Source organism: Muntiacus reevesi, chromosome 16 (genome assembly GCF_963930625.1).
Source record: "Muntiacus reevesi chromosome 16, mMunRee1.1, whole genome shotgun sequence".
Classification (NCBI taxonomy): domain Eukaryota; kingdom Metazoa; phylum Chordata; class Mammalia; order Artiodactyla; family Cervidae; genus Muntiacus; species Muntiacus reevesi.
In genome coordinates, this window is record NC_089264.1 from 8,030,641 (window position 1) to 8,046,777 (window position 16,137).

The following is a 16,137-nucleotide window of genomic DNA, read 5'->3' on the forward strand; positions in this document are numbered from 1 at the left end:
CAAAACATCCCACCCTCACGTTCTCCCTCAAAGTTCAAAAGTCTGTTCTGTACATCTGTGTCTATTTTTCTGTTTTGCGTATAGGGTTATCATTACCATCTTTCTAGATTCCATATATATGTGTTAGTATACTGTAATGGTCTTTATCTTTCTGGCTTACTTCACTCTGTATAATGGGCTCCAGTTTCATCCATCTCATTAGAACTGATTCAAATGAATTCTTTTTAACGGCTGAGTAATATTCCATGGTGTATATGTACCACAGCTTCCTTATCCATTCATCTGCTGATGGACATCTAGGTTGCTTCCATGTCCTGGCTATTATAAACAGTGCTGTGATGAACATTGGGGTGCACATGTCTCTTTCAGACCTGGATTCCTCAGTGTGTATGCCCAGAAGTGGTATTGCTGGGTCATATGGCAATTCTATTTCCAGTTTTTTAAGAAATCTCCACACTGTTTTCCATAGTGGCTGTACTAGTTTGCATTCCCACCAACAGTGTAAGAGGGTTCCCTTTTCTCCACACCCTCTCCAGCATTTATTGCTTGTAGACTTTTGGATAGCAGCCATCCTGACTGGCGTGTAATGGTACCTCATTGTGGTTTTGATTTGCATTTCTCTGATAATGAGTGATGTTGAGCATCTTTTCATGTGTTTGTTAGCCATCTGTATGTCTTCTTTGGAGAAATGTCTGTTTAGTTCTTTGGCCCATTTTTTGATTGGGTCGTTTATTTTTCTGGAATTGAGCTTTAGGAGTTGCTTGTATATTTTTGAGATTAATCCTTTGTCTGTTTCCTCATTTGCTATTATTTTCTCCCAATCTGAGGGCTGTCTTTTCACCTTACTTATAGTTTCCTTTGTTGTGCAAAAGCTTTTAATTTTCATTAGGTCCCATTTGTTTATTTTTGCTTTTATTTCCAATATTCTGGGAGGTGGGTCATAGAAGATCTTGCTGTGATTTATGTCGGAGAGTGTTTTGCCTATGTTCTCCTCTAGGAGTTTTATAGTTTCTGGTCTTACATTTAGATCTTTAATCCATTTTGAGTTTATTTTTGTGTATGGTGTTAGGAAGTGTTCTAGTTTCATTCTTTTACAAGTGGTTGACCAGTTTTCCCAGCACCACTTGTTAAAGAGATTGTCTTTTTTCCATTGTATATCCTTGCCTCCTTTGTCAAAGATAAGCTGTCCATAGGCACGTGGATTTATCTCTGCGCTTTCTATTCTGTTCCATTGATCTATATTTCTGTCTTTGTGCCAGTACCATACTGTCTTGATGACTGTGACTTTGTAGTAGAGTCTGAAGTCAGGCAGGTTGATTCCTCCAGTTCCATTCTTCTTTCTCAAGATTACTTTGGCTATTCGAGGTTTTTTGTATTTCCATACAAATTGTGAAATTATTTGTTCTAGTTCTGTGAAAAATACCATTGGTAGCTTGATAGGGATTGCATTGAATCTATAGATTGCTTTGGGTAGAATAGCCATTTTGATAATATTGATTCTTCCAATCCATGAACAGGGTATGTTTCTCCAACTGTTTGTGTCCTCTTTGATTTCTTTCATCAGTGTTTTATAGTTTTCTATGTATAGGTCTTTTGTTTCTTTAGGTAGATATACTCCTAAGTATTTTATTCTTTTTGTTGCAATTGTGAATGGTATTGTTTCCTTAATTTCTCTTTCTGTTTTTTCATTGTTAGTGTATAGGAATGCAAGGGGTTTCTGTGTGTTAATTTTATATCCTGCAACTTTACTATATTCATTAATTAGCTCTAGTAGTTTTCTGGAAGAATCTTTAGGGTTTTCTATGTAGAGGATCATGTCATCTGCAAACAGCGAGAGTTTCACTTCTTCTTTTCCTATCTGGATTCCTTTTATGCCTTTTTCTGCTCTGATTGCTGTGGCCAAAACTTCCAACACTATGTTGAATAGTAGTGGTGAGAGTGGGCATCCTTGTCTTGTTCCTGATTTCAGAGGAAATGCTTTCAATTTTTCACCATTGAGGGTGATGCTTGCTGTGGGTTTGTCATATATAGCTTTTATTATGTTGAGGTATGTTCCTTCTATTCCTGCTTTCTGGAGAGTTTTAATCATAAATGAGTGTTGAATTTTGTCAAAGGCTTTCTCTGCATCTATTGAGATAATCATATGGTTTTTATCTTTCAATTTGTTAATGTGGTGTATTACGTTGATTGATTTGCGGATATTAAAGAATCCTTGCATTCCTAGGATAAAGCCCACTTGGTCATGGTGTATGATTTTTTTAATATGTTGTTGGATTCTGTTTGCTAGAATTTTGTTAAGGATTTTTGCATCTATGTTCATCAGTGATATTGGCCTGTAGTTTTCTTTTTTTGTGGCATCTTTGTCTGGTTTTGGAATTAGGGTAATGGTGGCCTCATAGAATGAGTTTGGAAGTTTACCTTCTTCTGAAATTTTCTGGAAGAGTTTGAGTAAGATAAGTGTTAGCTCTTCTCTAAATTTTTGGTAGAATTCGGCTGTGAAGCCATCTGGTCCTGGGCTTTTGTTTGCTGGATGATTTTTGATTACAGTTTCGATTTCCTTGCTTGTGATGGGTCTGTTAAGATCTTCTATTTCTTCCTGGTTCAGTTTTGGAAAGTTATACTTTTCTAAGAATTTGTCCATTTCATCCAAGTTGTCCATTTTATTGGCATAGAGCTGCTGGTAGTAGTCTCTTATGATCCTTTGTATTTCAGTGTTGTCTGTTGTGATCTCACCCTTTTCATTCCTTATTTTGTTAATTTGGTTTTTCTCTCTTTGTTTCTTAATGAGTCTTGCTAATGGTTTGTCAATTTTGTTTATTTTTTCAAAAAACCAGCTTTTAGCTTTGTTGATTTTTGCTATGGTCTCTTTAGTTTCTTTTGCATTTATTTCTGCCCTAATTTTTAAGATTTCTTTCCTTCTGCTAACCCCGGGGTTCTTCATTTCTTCCGTCTCTAATTGCTTTAGGTGTAGAGTTAGGTTATTTATTTGGCTTTTTTCTTATTTCTTGATGTGCGCCTGTAATGCTATGAACCTTCCCCTTAGCACTGCTTTTACAGTGTCCCATAGGTTTGGGGTTGTTGTGTTTTCATTTTCATTCATTTCTATACATACTTTGATTTCTTTTTTGATTTCTTCTATGATTTGTTGGTTATTCAGAAGCGTGTTATTTAGCCTCCATATGTTGGAATTTTTAACAATTTTTTCCCTGTAATTGAGATCTAATCTTACTGCACTGTGGTCAGAAAAGATGACTGGAATGATTTCAATTTTTTTGAATTTTCCAAGACCAGATTTATGGCCCAGGATGTGATCTATTCTGGAGAAGTTTCCGTGTGCACTTGAGAAAAAGGCAAAGTTGATTGTTTTGGGGTGAAATGTCCTATAGATATCAATTAGGTCTAGCTGGTCCATTGTGTCATTTAAGGTTTGTGTTTCCTTGTTGATTTTCTGTTTAGTTGATCTATCCATAGTTGTGAGTGGGGTATTAAAGTCTCCCACTATTATTGTGTTGCTATTAATTTCCTCTTTCATACTCATTAGCGTTTGCCGTACATATTGCGGTGCTCCTATGTTGGGTGCATATATGTTTATAATTGTTATATCTTCTTCTTGGATTGATCCTTTGATCATTATGTAGCGTCCTTCTTTGTCTCTTTTCACATCCTTTATTTGAAAGTCTATTTTATCTGATATGCGTATTGCGACTCCTGCTTTCTTTTGGTCTCCGTTTGTGTGAAATATTTTTTTCCAGCCCTTCACTTTCAGTCTGTATGTGTCCCTTGTTTTGAGGTGGGTCTCTTGTAGACAGCATATATAGGGGTCTTGTTTTTGTATCCATTCAGCCCATCTTTGTCTTTTGGTTGGGGCATTCAACCCATTTACATTTAAGGTAATTATTGATAGGTGTGGTCCCGTTGTCATTTACTTTGTTGTTTTGGGTTCACGTTTATACAACCTTTCTGCATTTCCTGTCTAGAGAAGATCTTTTAGCATTTGTTGAAGAGCTGGTTTGGTGGTGCTGAATTCTCTCAGCTTTTGCTTGTCTGTAAAGCTTTTGAATTCTCCTTCATATCTGAATGAGATCCTTGCTGGGTACAGTAATCTAGGTTGTAGGTTATTCTCTTTCATTACTTTCAGTATATCCTGCCATTCCCTTCTGGCCTGGAGGGTTTCTATTGATAGTTCAGCTGTTATCCTTATAGGAATCCCTTTGTGTGTTATTTATTGTTTCTCCCTTGCTGCTTTTAGTATTTGTTCTTTGTGTTTGATCTTTGTTAATTTGATTAATATGTGTCTTGGGGTGTTTCGTCTTGGGTTTATCCTGTTTGGGACTCTCTGGGTTTCTTGGACTTGGGTGGCTATTTCCTTCCCCATTTTAGGGAAGTTTTCAGCTATTATCTCCTCGAGTATTTTCTCATGGCCTTTCTTTTTGTCTTCTTCTTCTGGGACTCCTATGATTCGAATGTTGGGGCGTTTCACATTGTCCCAGAGGTCCCTGAGGTTGTCCTCATTTCTTTTGATCCTTTTTTCTTTTTTCCTCTCTGCTTCATTTATTTCCACCATTCTATCTTCTACCTCACTTATCCTATCTTCTGTCTCCGTTATTCTACTCTTGGTTCCCTCCAGAGTGTTTTTGATCTCATTCATTGCATTATTCATTTTTAATTGACTCTTTTTTATTTCTTCTAGGTCTTTATTAAACATTTCTTGCATCTTTTCAATCTTTGTCTCCAGGCTATTTATCTATACCTCCATTTTGCTTTCAAGATTTTGGATCATTTTTATTATCATTATTCTAAATTCTTTTTCAGGTAGATTCCCTATCTCCTCCTCTTTTGTTTGACTTGGTGGGCTTTTTTCATGTTCCTTTACCTGTTGGGTATTTCTTTGCCTTTTCATCTTGTTTAGATTGCTGTGTCTGGAGTGGGTTTTCTGTATTCTGGAGGTCTGTGGTTCCTTTTTATTGTGGAGGTTTTACCCAGTGGGTGGGGTTAGACGATTGGCTTGTCAAGGTTTCCTTGTTAGTGAAGCTTGCGTCAGTGTTCTGGTGTGCGGATCTTGATTTCTTCTCTTTGGATAGCAATGGTGTGCCCAGTAATGAGTTTTGAGATGGGTCTATGTGTTAGGTGTGACCTTGGGTAGTCTGTATGTTGACGTTCAGGGCAATGTTCCTGCGTTGCTGGAGAATTTGCATGGTATGTCGTGCTCTAAAACTTATTGGCTCTTGGGTGGTGGTTGGTTTCAGTGCAGGTATGGAGGCTTTTGTACGGTCACTTATTACTTTAAGATCCATGTAGTCAGGAGTTTTCTGGTGTTCTCAGGTTTTGGACTTAAGTTTCCTGCTCCTGGATTTCAGTTTTATTCTTCCTGTAGTCTCAGGACTTCTCCAACTATACAGCACTGATAATAAAACTTCTAGGTTAATGGTGGAAAGTTTCTCCCCCATTAGGGATACCCAGAGAGGTTCACCGAGTTACATGGAGAAGAGGAGAGGGAGAAGGGAGATAGAGATGGGCAGGAGGAGAAAAAGGGGGACTCAAGAGGAGAGAGACAGATCTACGAAGTTGTCTGATCCCAGAGTGTTCTCCGTAGCCCAGACACCCACAAAGATTCACAGAATTGGATTGGGAAGAGAAGGGGAAAGGAGGAAATAGAGGTGTTCTGAGGTAGAAAACAGAGTCAAGATTGGGAGACAATAATCAACACACTCCTGAATAAAAATGGGAGCTGAATATTGGATTCTTAAATGTTCACAAATTATATCATATACTGAAAAACAAAAATTAAAAATCTAGAGTAGAGGTTAGACTCTTAAAAATACTATATTAAAAACAAAAACCAAAACACACAAAAGAAATTCTAGAAATATATATGAAATTTGGTTTAAAAATAGGACTTCTCTTCTTTTTTTTTTTTTTCTCTTTCTTCTGTAAGGTTATAGTGTATTGAAAATGAAAATTAAGGAGTAGTAAAAGGAGTGCTAGAGGGCTTTAAAAGAAATAAGAGAAAAAGAAAAAGAGAAAATAGAAGAGAAGAAGAAAAAGAAAAGAAAAAAAGAAGAAGGAAAAAAAAAGAAAAAGAAAGAGAAAAAAATTGTTTTGCCTAATTAAAAAAATCGTAAAAATCTATGAAAATGAAAGTTAAGGAGTAATGGGGGAGTATTAGGGAATTTTTAAAGGAAAATAAAAGAGAACCAAGAAAAAAGAAAAAGAAAAATTTTTTTTTTCCCTTACTTAAAAAAAAAAAAAGAAAAGAAAAGAAAAAGAAAAAATATATCTAGGAATTTCTCTGGAGCTGTTGCGGTCAGTGTGGGTTCGGCTCAGCTTCAGATAGCTCCTCGTTCCAGCTTACACTTCTCGATATCTACAGGCCCTTCCGGTACAGTCAGTCGGTGGTTTCTTCAGGGATTTTAATCTGTTGCACCGGTCCCTTCTGAAGCGGTTCCCTTTGTTTATTTGGCTTCTGTTGCCGGTCTCTTCCGCGGCTAATTTCTGCCCTGACACCGGGGAGGAGGTGGATTCTTATTCAGGTAGCTAGTTCCGTCGCGCTGCGGGGTGGGGCTGTGCGGGGAGGGGCCGGCGCTTCAGGGAGAGGCTTGCGCTCTTTTCTCGGTCTGCGCTGCTCAGGCTCCGGGCTGCTCTGTATGAAGCGCGGGCCACGCTGCACGCGGCTCCAGCCCTCGGGCGATTCACAAAAGCGCGGCACACAAAGCCGGGTCCGCGCTCCGTCCCCACGCCGCCCGAGCGGCCCAGGCAGCCAGGCGCCTGTCGGACGCTCTCTCCCCGGGTGCGGCGCTTCTGCCCTCCGCGTCCCCAGCCCCAGTTCCCGCCCGCGCCGGTCGGGCGCCTGCGCCCTCCGTCTCGCCACGACCCTCCCGGCGGACTTCGGTCGCCCAGAATCTCGGTCCCTTTGTTCTGCGAACGGCCGGCAGTGTGTTCTGGCCGGTTAATTTTCTCTCTCTCTTGCTCTCCCACAGTTCAAGCTGGGAACTCACAAAAGCTCCCTCCAATTGTCCTCAGGGCACTCCGACCCGGTCCTTACCCTAAGCAATGCCGCCCGCTCCTCTCCGTTCCGCCCCCACTTGCTGGTTGCGGATGCGGGCGTCTGGGGTACTTTTCTGCTGGGAGTTGCTTTTAGGCTCGTAATCTGTGGGTTTTATTTATTGTTTCTCTCCCAGTCAGATTCAAACTCTGAGATTCCAACACTTCCCCCAGGCCCGCCAGTGCGAGGGTTTCCCGGAGTCTGGGAACGTCCTCTATTAAGTCCCTTCCCAGGACAGATCTCCGTCCTTAGCTCTTTTGTCTCGCTTTTTATCTTTTATATTTTGTCCTACCTCCTTTCGAAGACAATGGGCTGCTTTTCTGGGCGCCTGATGACCTCAGCTAGTGATCAGAAGTTGTTTTGTGGAGTTTGCTCTGCGTTCAGTTATTCTTTTGATGAATTTCTAGGAGAGAAAGTGGTCTCTCCGTTCTACTCCTCCGCCATCTTGGCTCCTCCCCCTATAACTTTTTATTTATAATCCATACAATGTTCCTCCATACTTATTACTTATTAAATTCTCCAGGCAAGAATACTGGAGTGGATTGCCATTCCCTTCTCCAGGAGATCTTCCCAACCTAGGGATAGAGCCTGGATCTTCTGCATTGCAGGCAGATTCTTTACCATCTGAGCCACGAGGGAAACTCAAAAGAGTCTGTCTGCCAGCACAGGAGACCCGGGTTTGGTCCCTGATTCAGTAAGATCCCACATGCTGTGGAGCACACTAAGCCCTTGCACAACTATTGATCTTTTATTAAATAAGCCATTTATTAAAAGTTGCTGGGTGTCACTATCTTTACCAGTTCTGATTCTATTACCTTATTAAACTTGACTCCACTTGGTGACAATCATGGTTTAAAAATTAAAATTTGTATACCTTCATCTGGACTTCCCAGGTGCCTCTGTGGTAAAGAATCCATCTGCCAATGCAGGGGATGTGGGTTTAATCCCTGGGTAGGAAGATCCCTTGGAGAAGGAAATAGCTACCCACTCAAGCATTCTTGCCTGGAAAGTCCCATGGACAGAGGAGCTTGGTAGGGCTACAGTCTTTGGGGTTGCAAAAGAGTCCTTAATCTAAAGGTTTTTAAAAGCATTTCTATGAATGTAGGACCAAGTTTAAGTCCTGGAGTACACAGTTATGTATTGGGTACTTCCTTCAGATGAATAACTGATATATTTAGACCCTTTTGGGTAAGGTTGTTAGAATAAATAATAATTTACATAATTCCTTTGAGATTTACTTCTCATTTATCTTGAATAGAATATTCTTGAAAAGAATATTTTGAAACACTTTCCCAAAATCCCTACCAAATAACTAATTTAGATAACCCACAAGAATGAAATTGTACTAGTTTTTCATGATTTATTCTTAGTAAATCTGTGCACTACCCAATGATATCCTCTACCTTCAGTGTGCTTATAATTATTTGGTTAAGCATGAAATGGGCTCAAAGAGTAGAAGGCAATATTGATGACATTCTTGCTAGCTCCTCAGGAAAACATTTGCTTTCCTTTTTTTCTGAGCCTCAACTAGCTGTATTTTTCAGTGCTCTTTACAGATAGATGGAACTGAGTGATTGAGAAACTGGAATTTGAATTGAAGTGATACCTGCTCTACAAAGACCAAGACTTTTAAAGGGCAGATGTGTCCCTTCTAAGTTCTCTAAATTGGTGTATTCTGGATATAGCGAGTTACAATATTTTATGAAATGGCAACACAGTGAGATGAATGCATACCGTTTTCTGAAGCAGGACCAACTAAAAAAGAGACATTTCTCTAGGAGCACATACTTTTAAAGGTTATGTGAGGGAGAAAAAAAGTACTCTGAGTTTACTCTTTTATATATTCTTGAGTTTATTTGATACAGCAGTTAAACCAACCAAACTAATACAGCCTATATTCATTCTATAATTACCACACAAAAATATTTTTAGCTCATGCTTAAAGAGCTTCAGTAATGGGAAAAAAGCTCACGAAATTAAGTAATGTGTTTAGCCAATGCAGAGCTTGATGGTAAGAAAATTCATCTTTGTTTAGCTGAAACATTTTCCTGAAGACGCTTTATAAAAGCTTGTTTGTTCAAAGAACCACTTTTTAAACCTTTGCACAATGAGTATGTCTACGGTCTGCTTCCTAAATGATGTGTGGTACCTCACTTATCTCAGCAAAATTAAGACAACTCCATCTTTTAGACCCAGGAAGACTTGGTTTTACAGTATATGGATACTAGTTTCAGGTATAGTGATTCTTCATCCCTGTGAAGTTACAATGAACCCAACAGCACTCTTTCTGGAATGCTATGAAGCATGTATCAACCATCTTGGGGGACCACAGTGGCCAACTGTGAGGGAACTTCTGGTATTGATCATCTGAGTCATAGATACCATCTGGCTCCTCTTCCTGTAACTGATCTTGACCCAAACAAATGAACCCCTCTCAAGGTTTCTTCACCCAAAGTTAAAAGAAAAAGCCATTATCCATTATTTCTCCATTCGGGCCATCTCAGAAACTCCACCACTGTTAAGAGGAGGAGCCCATTCCAGATTGCTCTGATTGGGGAAAGGTTTCTGAGAAAAGGGATGCTGATTATTTGTTTGCCCAGTCCTTTATTGGAATGACCACATCATTAAACATATATGCGCTGGTCCATTAAAGCAAGTCACAAACTCTTGTTAGTTTTCTGAGAAATGGTGCTAAGATTTCTTTGTGCTCTGACATTACTCCTAATAACATTGTCACATATTTCCCTGACATCCTGGCCCTGCAGTCCTGGCCATTATTACCCTGATGTTTGTGAGACTCAGGTATCCAAAAGATCCATCCTGAAACCAAGTTTGAAGTTCCAAGATTACCGGCTGTTTTGATAAATCATTAGAGGCATTCTCAGAGATCACTGAAAACTGCCATACTCATGGTTATGGTGTGTTACAGTGAAAAGACAGATTAAACCAGGGAAGGGATGCAGAACACAGGGGCCACATATGATCTTCCAGTTTCCCTCTCCTAGTGGAGCTCTAGACAGTGCTAGTTTCTTTCAGCAACATTGTGTGAATTTGCATGGAATATTGACAACTAGGGAAGCTCACTCGAGCCTGGGTGTCCAGAGTTTTACTGGGTCTTGTTCACGTAGATAGAACTGACTGCCCATGAGGCTTGCGTTAGTCTCCAGTATCTGTGGGGCTTGAGCTCATATTGAGCGGCCCAAACCCCCCACAAGTCATAGTGTTAACACAGACCACCTGGAGTGGCCCAAGCCCCCCAAGTAAACCTGAGGCACAGAGATCACCTCCTAGAAGCTGAGGACAAAGGCCAGAACTCTCTTTGGATAAGATTAATTGCATACTGCAAATTCTTTACTTTGGGCTTCTTCTGATGTGATTTAATAATAGCATACATGAAAGTTAATCATTGACTCAATAAACAACCCTTGAACATTTACTATAGACCAAGCTCTCGTCTATACCTTTCCTGATATTTGGACTTGCAGTTTTCTTTGTTGTTATTTTATTTTATTTTTGTATTTTGCTTGTTCTCTTGTGTTTGAACTTTTCCACAGACTTAAGTGAGAATATTCCACTCATGGTCCTATTAGAAAGAAGGTTATCCCAGCTGGCCTCCCACACAGAATTTTGTTGGCATTAATTTGCCTGGAAGATACCTGACACTTCATTCCTAACTGTCTATGAAAACCCTACCAATGCTTTCTCTTTCTCTCATTTTCTACCACTCTCCATCTCCTTTCTCTCCACTCAACCCAGTTTCGGCCATACTCGCTTCTCAACATTCTTTAGACACTTGCACATTTGGGGTTCTGCACTAGCTGGTCTTTCTTTTTGAAGTTTTATCCCATAGACACCTATTTGATTTTCTTTCTCAGCTCCATCCTACCTTTAACTGAGTCTTCTTCTCTGGGAAGGCTTTCCTAATGTCCTATCTGAAACTGACATCCACTTCAAAACTACTCATGCACTTTCCCAGCTTATCCTTAACATATAATTCAGCTTTAAACATATCAAATATTTTAGTGATTATAATGTTGGCTGACTGCCTCTTCCCTCTAGAAGCAGACATCAAATGCTAGGAATTTTGTATGTTTAGTTCACCATTTTACCATGAATATGTAGAATAGAACTTGTTGAATGATACATGTTCAATAGTTACGTATTTAACAAATGAATAAAGGAAAGAATAAACCTCTGTATTTTCACATAAAATGGGTTGCTATTAAACACTGTCTTTTTATTCAGTTGGATCTTTTAGATGTGTGTCCTAAAGTGCATGCCTTTTTATTTAATCCATTCAACCTCATCTTTGGAAGTCCATTGGGCTAATTCAAGCTTCAAAGTCCAGGCTTTGAAGTCAGCAGGAAGCAGATTTGAATCCCGGTTCTTCCATTACCAGCTGGATGACTTGGAACACTTTAATAATTTCCAGTAACACTCATTTTTTTTCAACTTGAAGTACATATAATATCTAACTCACAGAGTCAGAAGAGTTGTGCCATGGGATATTTTCTTAATTAATTTGTTCCTTTTTCCCTTTCCACTGGCATATTTAAAATTTTATCTTGTATTTTTACAGCAGGTCCTTGTTGGTTATATATTTTAAATATAGTAATGCATACATGCCATTCCCCAACTCCCAATCTATCCCTCCCCTCACCTGTTCACCCTGTAACAGTGAGCACATTCTCTAAGTCTGTGAGTCTGCTTCTGCTTTGTAAATAAGTTCAAGTCAGTTCAAAGTCCACCTCATATTTTTACATTGATTTCATCCTTTAATTACTTCCATAATACCTCAGCTACATATGCTCAAAAAGTCTGAGATCTTGCTCTAAATCTCTCTTCCCAGGATCATTACTACAAATCCTTAACTTGGCAAGGTGTGAAATATTGAATAGATAAGGTTATGGATGTGTTCCTAAAGAATCCATTTGGCTTATAGTAGTCAGCTGCTCTTTTTCAATATATTAGTTCATCTTATATGTTCACCCCAGTCTTTTTTTTTTCTTCTTTCAGGAAGAAAAGTAACCAAATTTGCCGATTTCCAGTGTTTTTGGTATTTCATCAGCTCTTCATGATTACCCAGGAATTTCTTTTGATGGTCAATCAGTCCTGTTTACAGTTATTTAGTCTCCTAAGATGGCATTTTTTTCAGAGGCAGGAGGCTCAGAGAGAGCGATGAGGTACACTCTGACGGTTACTTTTCTTGTTTTAGTTTTCAGTTTCCCCTTGCAGATGCTTGCTATATATGTTTTAGTTCAAAAACTCTCTTCCTTTATGAAAGTCACCCAAACAAGGCGGCACCCGTCCTTGCATGACTACTTATCAACATCGCAGCAGCTCCGGGCAGAGCCGAGCCTTTCACTGTAAGTTTTGTTCTGTGTGCATTTACAAATGCAATCTCTGAGCTGTTAAAAATTATTATAAGGCCTCAGTTCATGTTATTCTTACAATTCTGTAATATTCTCTAATTCTCTTCATACAGGTTTTGGGTCTTATTTCCATCTTATTAAGTGCTCTTATTTCTATCTTAATATATTCTCCCAATGTTTAATTTCCAAAGCCGCAGGTGAAACTAAAGTAATTTTTAAGATAGACCCACTTTTTCTTCCTTGCATTTAATTACATAACCAGAAATACTTTTTCTGAGAGCATTCCAGACTGCTTGAATCATTTGTCTATCTCTGAGACATGAACTAGTACCTTTCTCATACCTGAACTTTTAAGTCTGTCTTCCCAGAGTCTAGATTACATTAATCATTATGCTCAGTCTTCAATTTCACGGTTATCAAAATTCTGTGATGACAAAATTGCTTTCTCCCTAGGTTGCCATCATTTCTTCCTCACCAACTAGTTCTTCCTTTTTGTTGGTATGAAGTCATGAGAAATGAACCAGTGAATAATTTAGCAACTTCTTTTTCTCACAAAAGACCCTTTCTTATTATGTCCCCCAATTGAAATGCATGATTTTCAGTACTTTATTTCCAGGCTAACATAGTAGGCTATGAGTTCTTATTCTTAAATACTGAATTGCTTTTAAGCATTTAAAAATACTGAAAGTAAGCCAAGGACCTCCATGATCAGCTTTAGAATGCAATGACTAGTTGTACATATTTCTGATGATTGGGAAAAGAAAATTTTTTAACAAAATTAGAATTTTCAGAGGATGTCCTGAAGGATGGAGTTCCATAATACCTATAAGAATTTGCCTCTGAGTCAGTTGTGTAATCTATATAAGGAAGGTACTGGTGCACTCTTGATAGCTGAATTTTTAATGTATATTTCTGCAATAATAACACTGCTTCTCTCTTGAATCTTTATAAGCATTGAATTAACTATTGGTGAATAATGTGGAGACAGATGACAATCAGATTGCTTTCACTTCAGTTCAGTTCAGTCGCTCAGTCATGTCCAGCTCTTTGCAACCCCATGCACTGCAGAATGCCAGGGTTTCCTGTCCATCACCAACTCCTGGAGCTCACTCAAACTCATTTCCATTGAGTGGGTGATGCCATCCAACCATCTCATCCTCTGTCATCCCCTACTCCTTTTGCCTTCAATCTTTCCCAGCACAGGGTTTTTTCTAATGAGTCAGTTCTTCGCATCAGGTGGCCAAGTATTGGAGCTTCAGTTTCAACATCAGTCCTTCCTGTAAATATTCAGGACTGATTTCCTTTAGGACTGATTGATTTGATTTCCTTGCAGTCCAAGGGATTTGCAAGAGTCTTCTCCAACACCACAGTTCAAAAGTATCAGTTCTTCAGTGCTCAACTTTCTTTATGGTCCAACATTCACATCCATACGTGACTACTGGAAAAACAATAACTTTGACTAGATGGACCTTTGTCAGCAAAGTAATGTCTCTTCTTTTTAATATGCTGTCTAGGTTAGTCATATATTTTCTTTCAAGGAGTAAGCATCTTTTAATGTCATGGCTGCAGTCACCATCTGCAGTGATTTTGGAGACAAAGAAAATAAAGTCTGTCACTGTTACCACTGTTTCCCCACCTATTTGCCATGATGTGATGGGACCAGATGCCATGATCTTCATTTTTTGAATGTTGAGGTTTAAGCCAGCTATTTCACTTTCCTCTTTCGCTTTCATCAAGAGACTCTTTAGTTCCTCTTCGCTCTCTGCCATAATGGTGGTGTCATCTGCATATCTGTTTTCATTTATAATCAAAATATTCTTTCTCAAACTTCAGTTTCCAAGATTTTATTTCAACTATATATATATTTGATATATTTTCACTCACATAACTCTCTACTGGATCTATTAATTTCAAACAAATAGTAATAGAATTGTATTATCATCAATAATTAGAGTCATGATACTCACTTTATAATATATCCCCTCAAGAAACCATGCTATGTTGAAATGAGAATCATAGTCAGCTTTATTTTCACTGACACAGACAAAGACTTGTGATCAGACGTGTTTAGAGGTGACTGACTTAGCTATTGCAACACTGATCCTATTTCATAGGCAGTGTACAAAGAAAAGTATTCCTAGTCAAAATTAATCACCTCATCCTCTATCTTCTCTCTGCTCTTTGTATAACAGACATAATGGTTTTGCTGTCCTGTCTTGTAAAGTTAATTGAGTACATGGCTGCCTTTGTACTTCACTAAGGTTTCAGCAAAATTGAGCCAGTAGAATACTCCCTTGAACATTTTTCTTCCCTTAGCTCTGTTTTTATCACCGCCTCATGATTTTTATTCCGCTCTCATTTTCTCGGTCTCTTCTTACACAATGCCTCGCATGTTTTGTTTGCCCCAGGATTTGCCTCTGGACTGTTGCTGTTCCCTTTGCACAACTCTTTCTTGGTAGTTCCTTAAGCACCAGTGGGATTTGGAATAGTATGTAAATGCTTTTGACCCTCAGATGTCTCTCTTATAAAATTTTCTTTTCCTTCTTTTTCCCCGTCTCAGTGAATTGAACCACTACTGACTGTTCAAACCTTACAACCCCTGGCTTCCTTGCTCTCAATACATTCTATGCTCAATTAGCAATAAATTATTATAGATTCCACATGCTTAATATCGCTCTCATTCCTTTCCTTCTCTAATTCCCAGCTGCCATTGCATTAATTCAAAATTCATCTGTTTTTACCAGGATCACTGGAAAAATGTTAATAGATTTTATCCCCAGTCTGTCATGTGGAGCAGATTTATGGTTTCCAATTTCAGCTAGGTTCTGAAAATTATTTGGCAATCCCTTTCCTTGTCACTCAAATGAACCTTTGTTTTATAGTTCTGACCTATGTACTAACATGAGCACAACTCTCCCCCACAATGCCTAGTAGTGATTTTTAGGAGTCTAATAGTGATGCTTTACAAGTAATTGTGTGGGAATTTATCAGCTTCTGTCTTCATGCCAAATTGTCCCTGACTATGCTCTTTGCTCACAGCTGATTCTGGACAGCAGTTTGTGAGAAACCTCACCATTGTCCCAACCTAAAATGCCAGGAATCCTGCCAAGGAAGTTGTTTCTAGATATTCTGAGGACTTCTCATCTTTGGGAAACTGCAACAATTCTGACTTTGTACTACCCTTCATTACCTGAGCCTCAAAGTATAATAATCCAAGTCAATCTACTAGAATCTTGAAAGTTTTTCTGAGACTCACCCCATAATATAGGTGCTCTTATTCAGTCATGTTGCCATGTGTGAGGCAGATATCCACCAATTTCTCTTTTAATTTTTTAAATTGGAGGACGATCCACTCTTTCTTTAGTCAAAATATCTTATTTAGCTAACAGATATAAAATGGAATGCAATCTTCATCTTACTGGAATCCAGTAGATTCTGAACATGTAGAGGGGGATGGAAAGAGGAAGTGGAATTCTTACTCCAAAACAATGAGAAGCAAAAACAGTCTTTGTTACAATTATCAGAATTCATTGACTTGTCAACTTCCCTTAACTTATTTTCTGAATATGGAACATTCTATTCTAAGCCAACCTATCCTTCTTTGTTGGTCATTTGTCATTCTCCTTACTATAAGTTGATAGTATTGCTTCCAACTTCACAGAGAAAAAAATTCTTCAATTCATTTCTTTAGTGAGCATTAATTGAGGGTGTGAAATATACTAG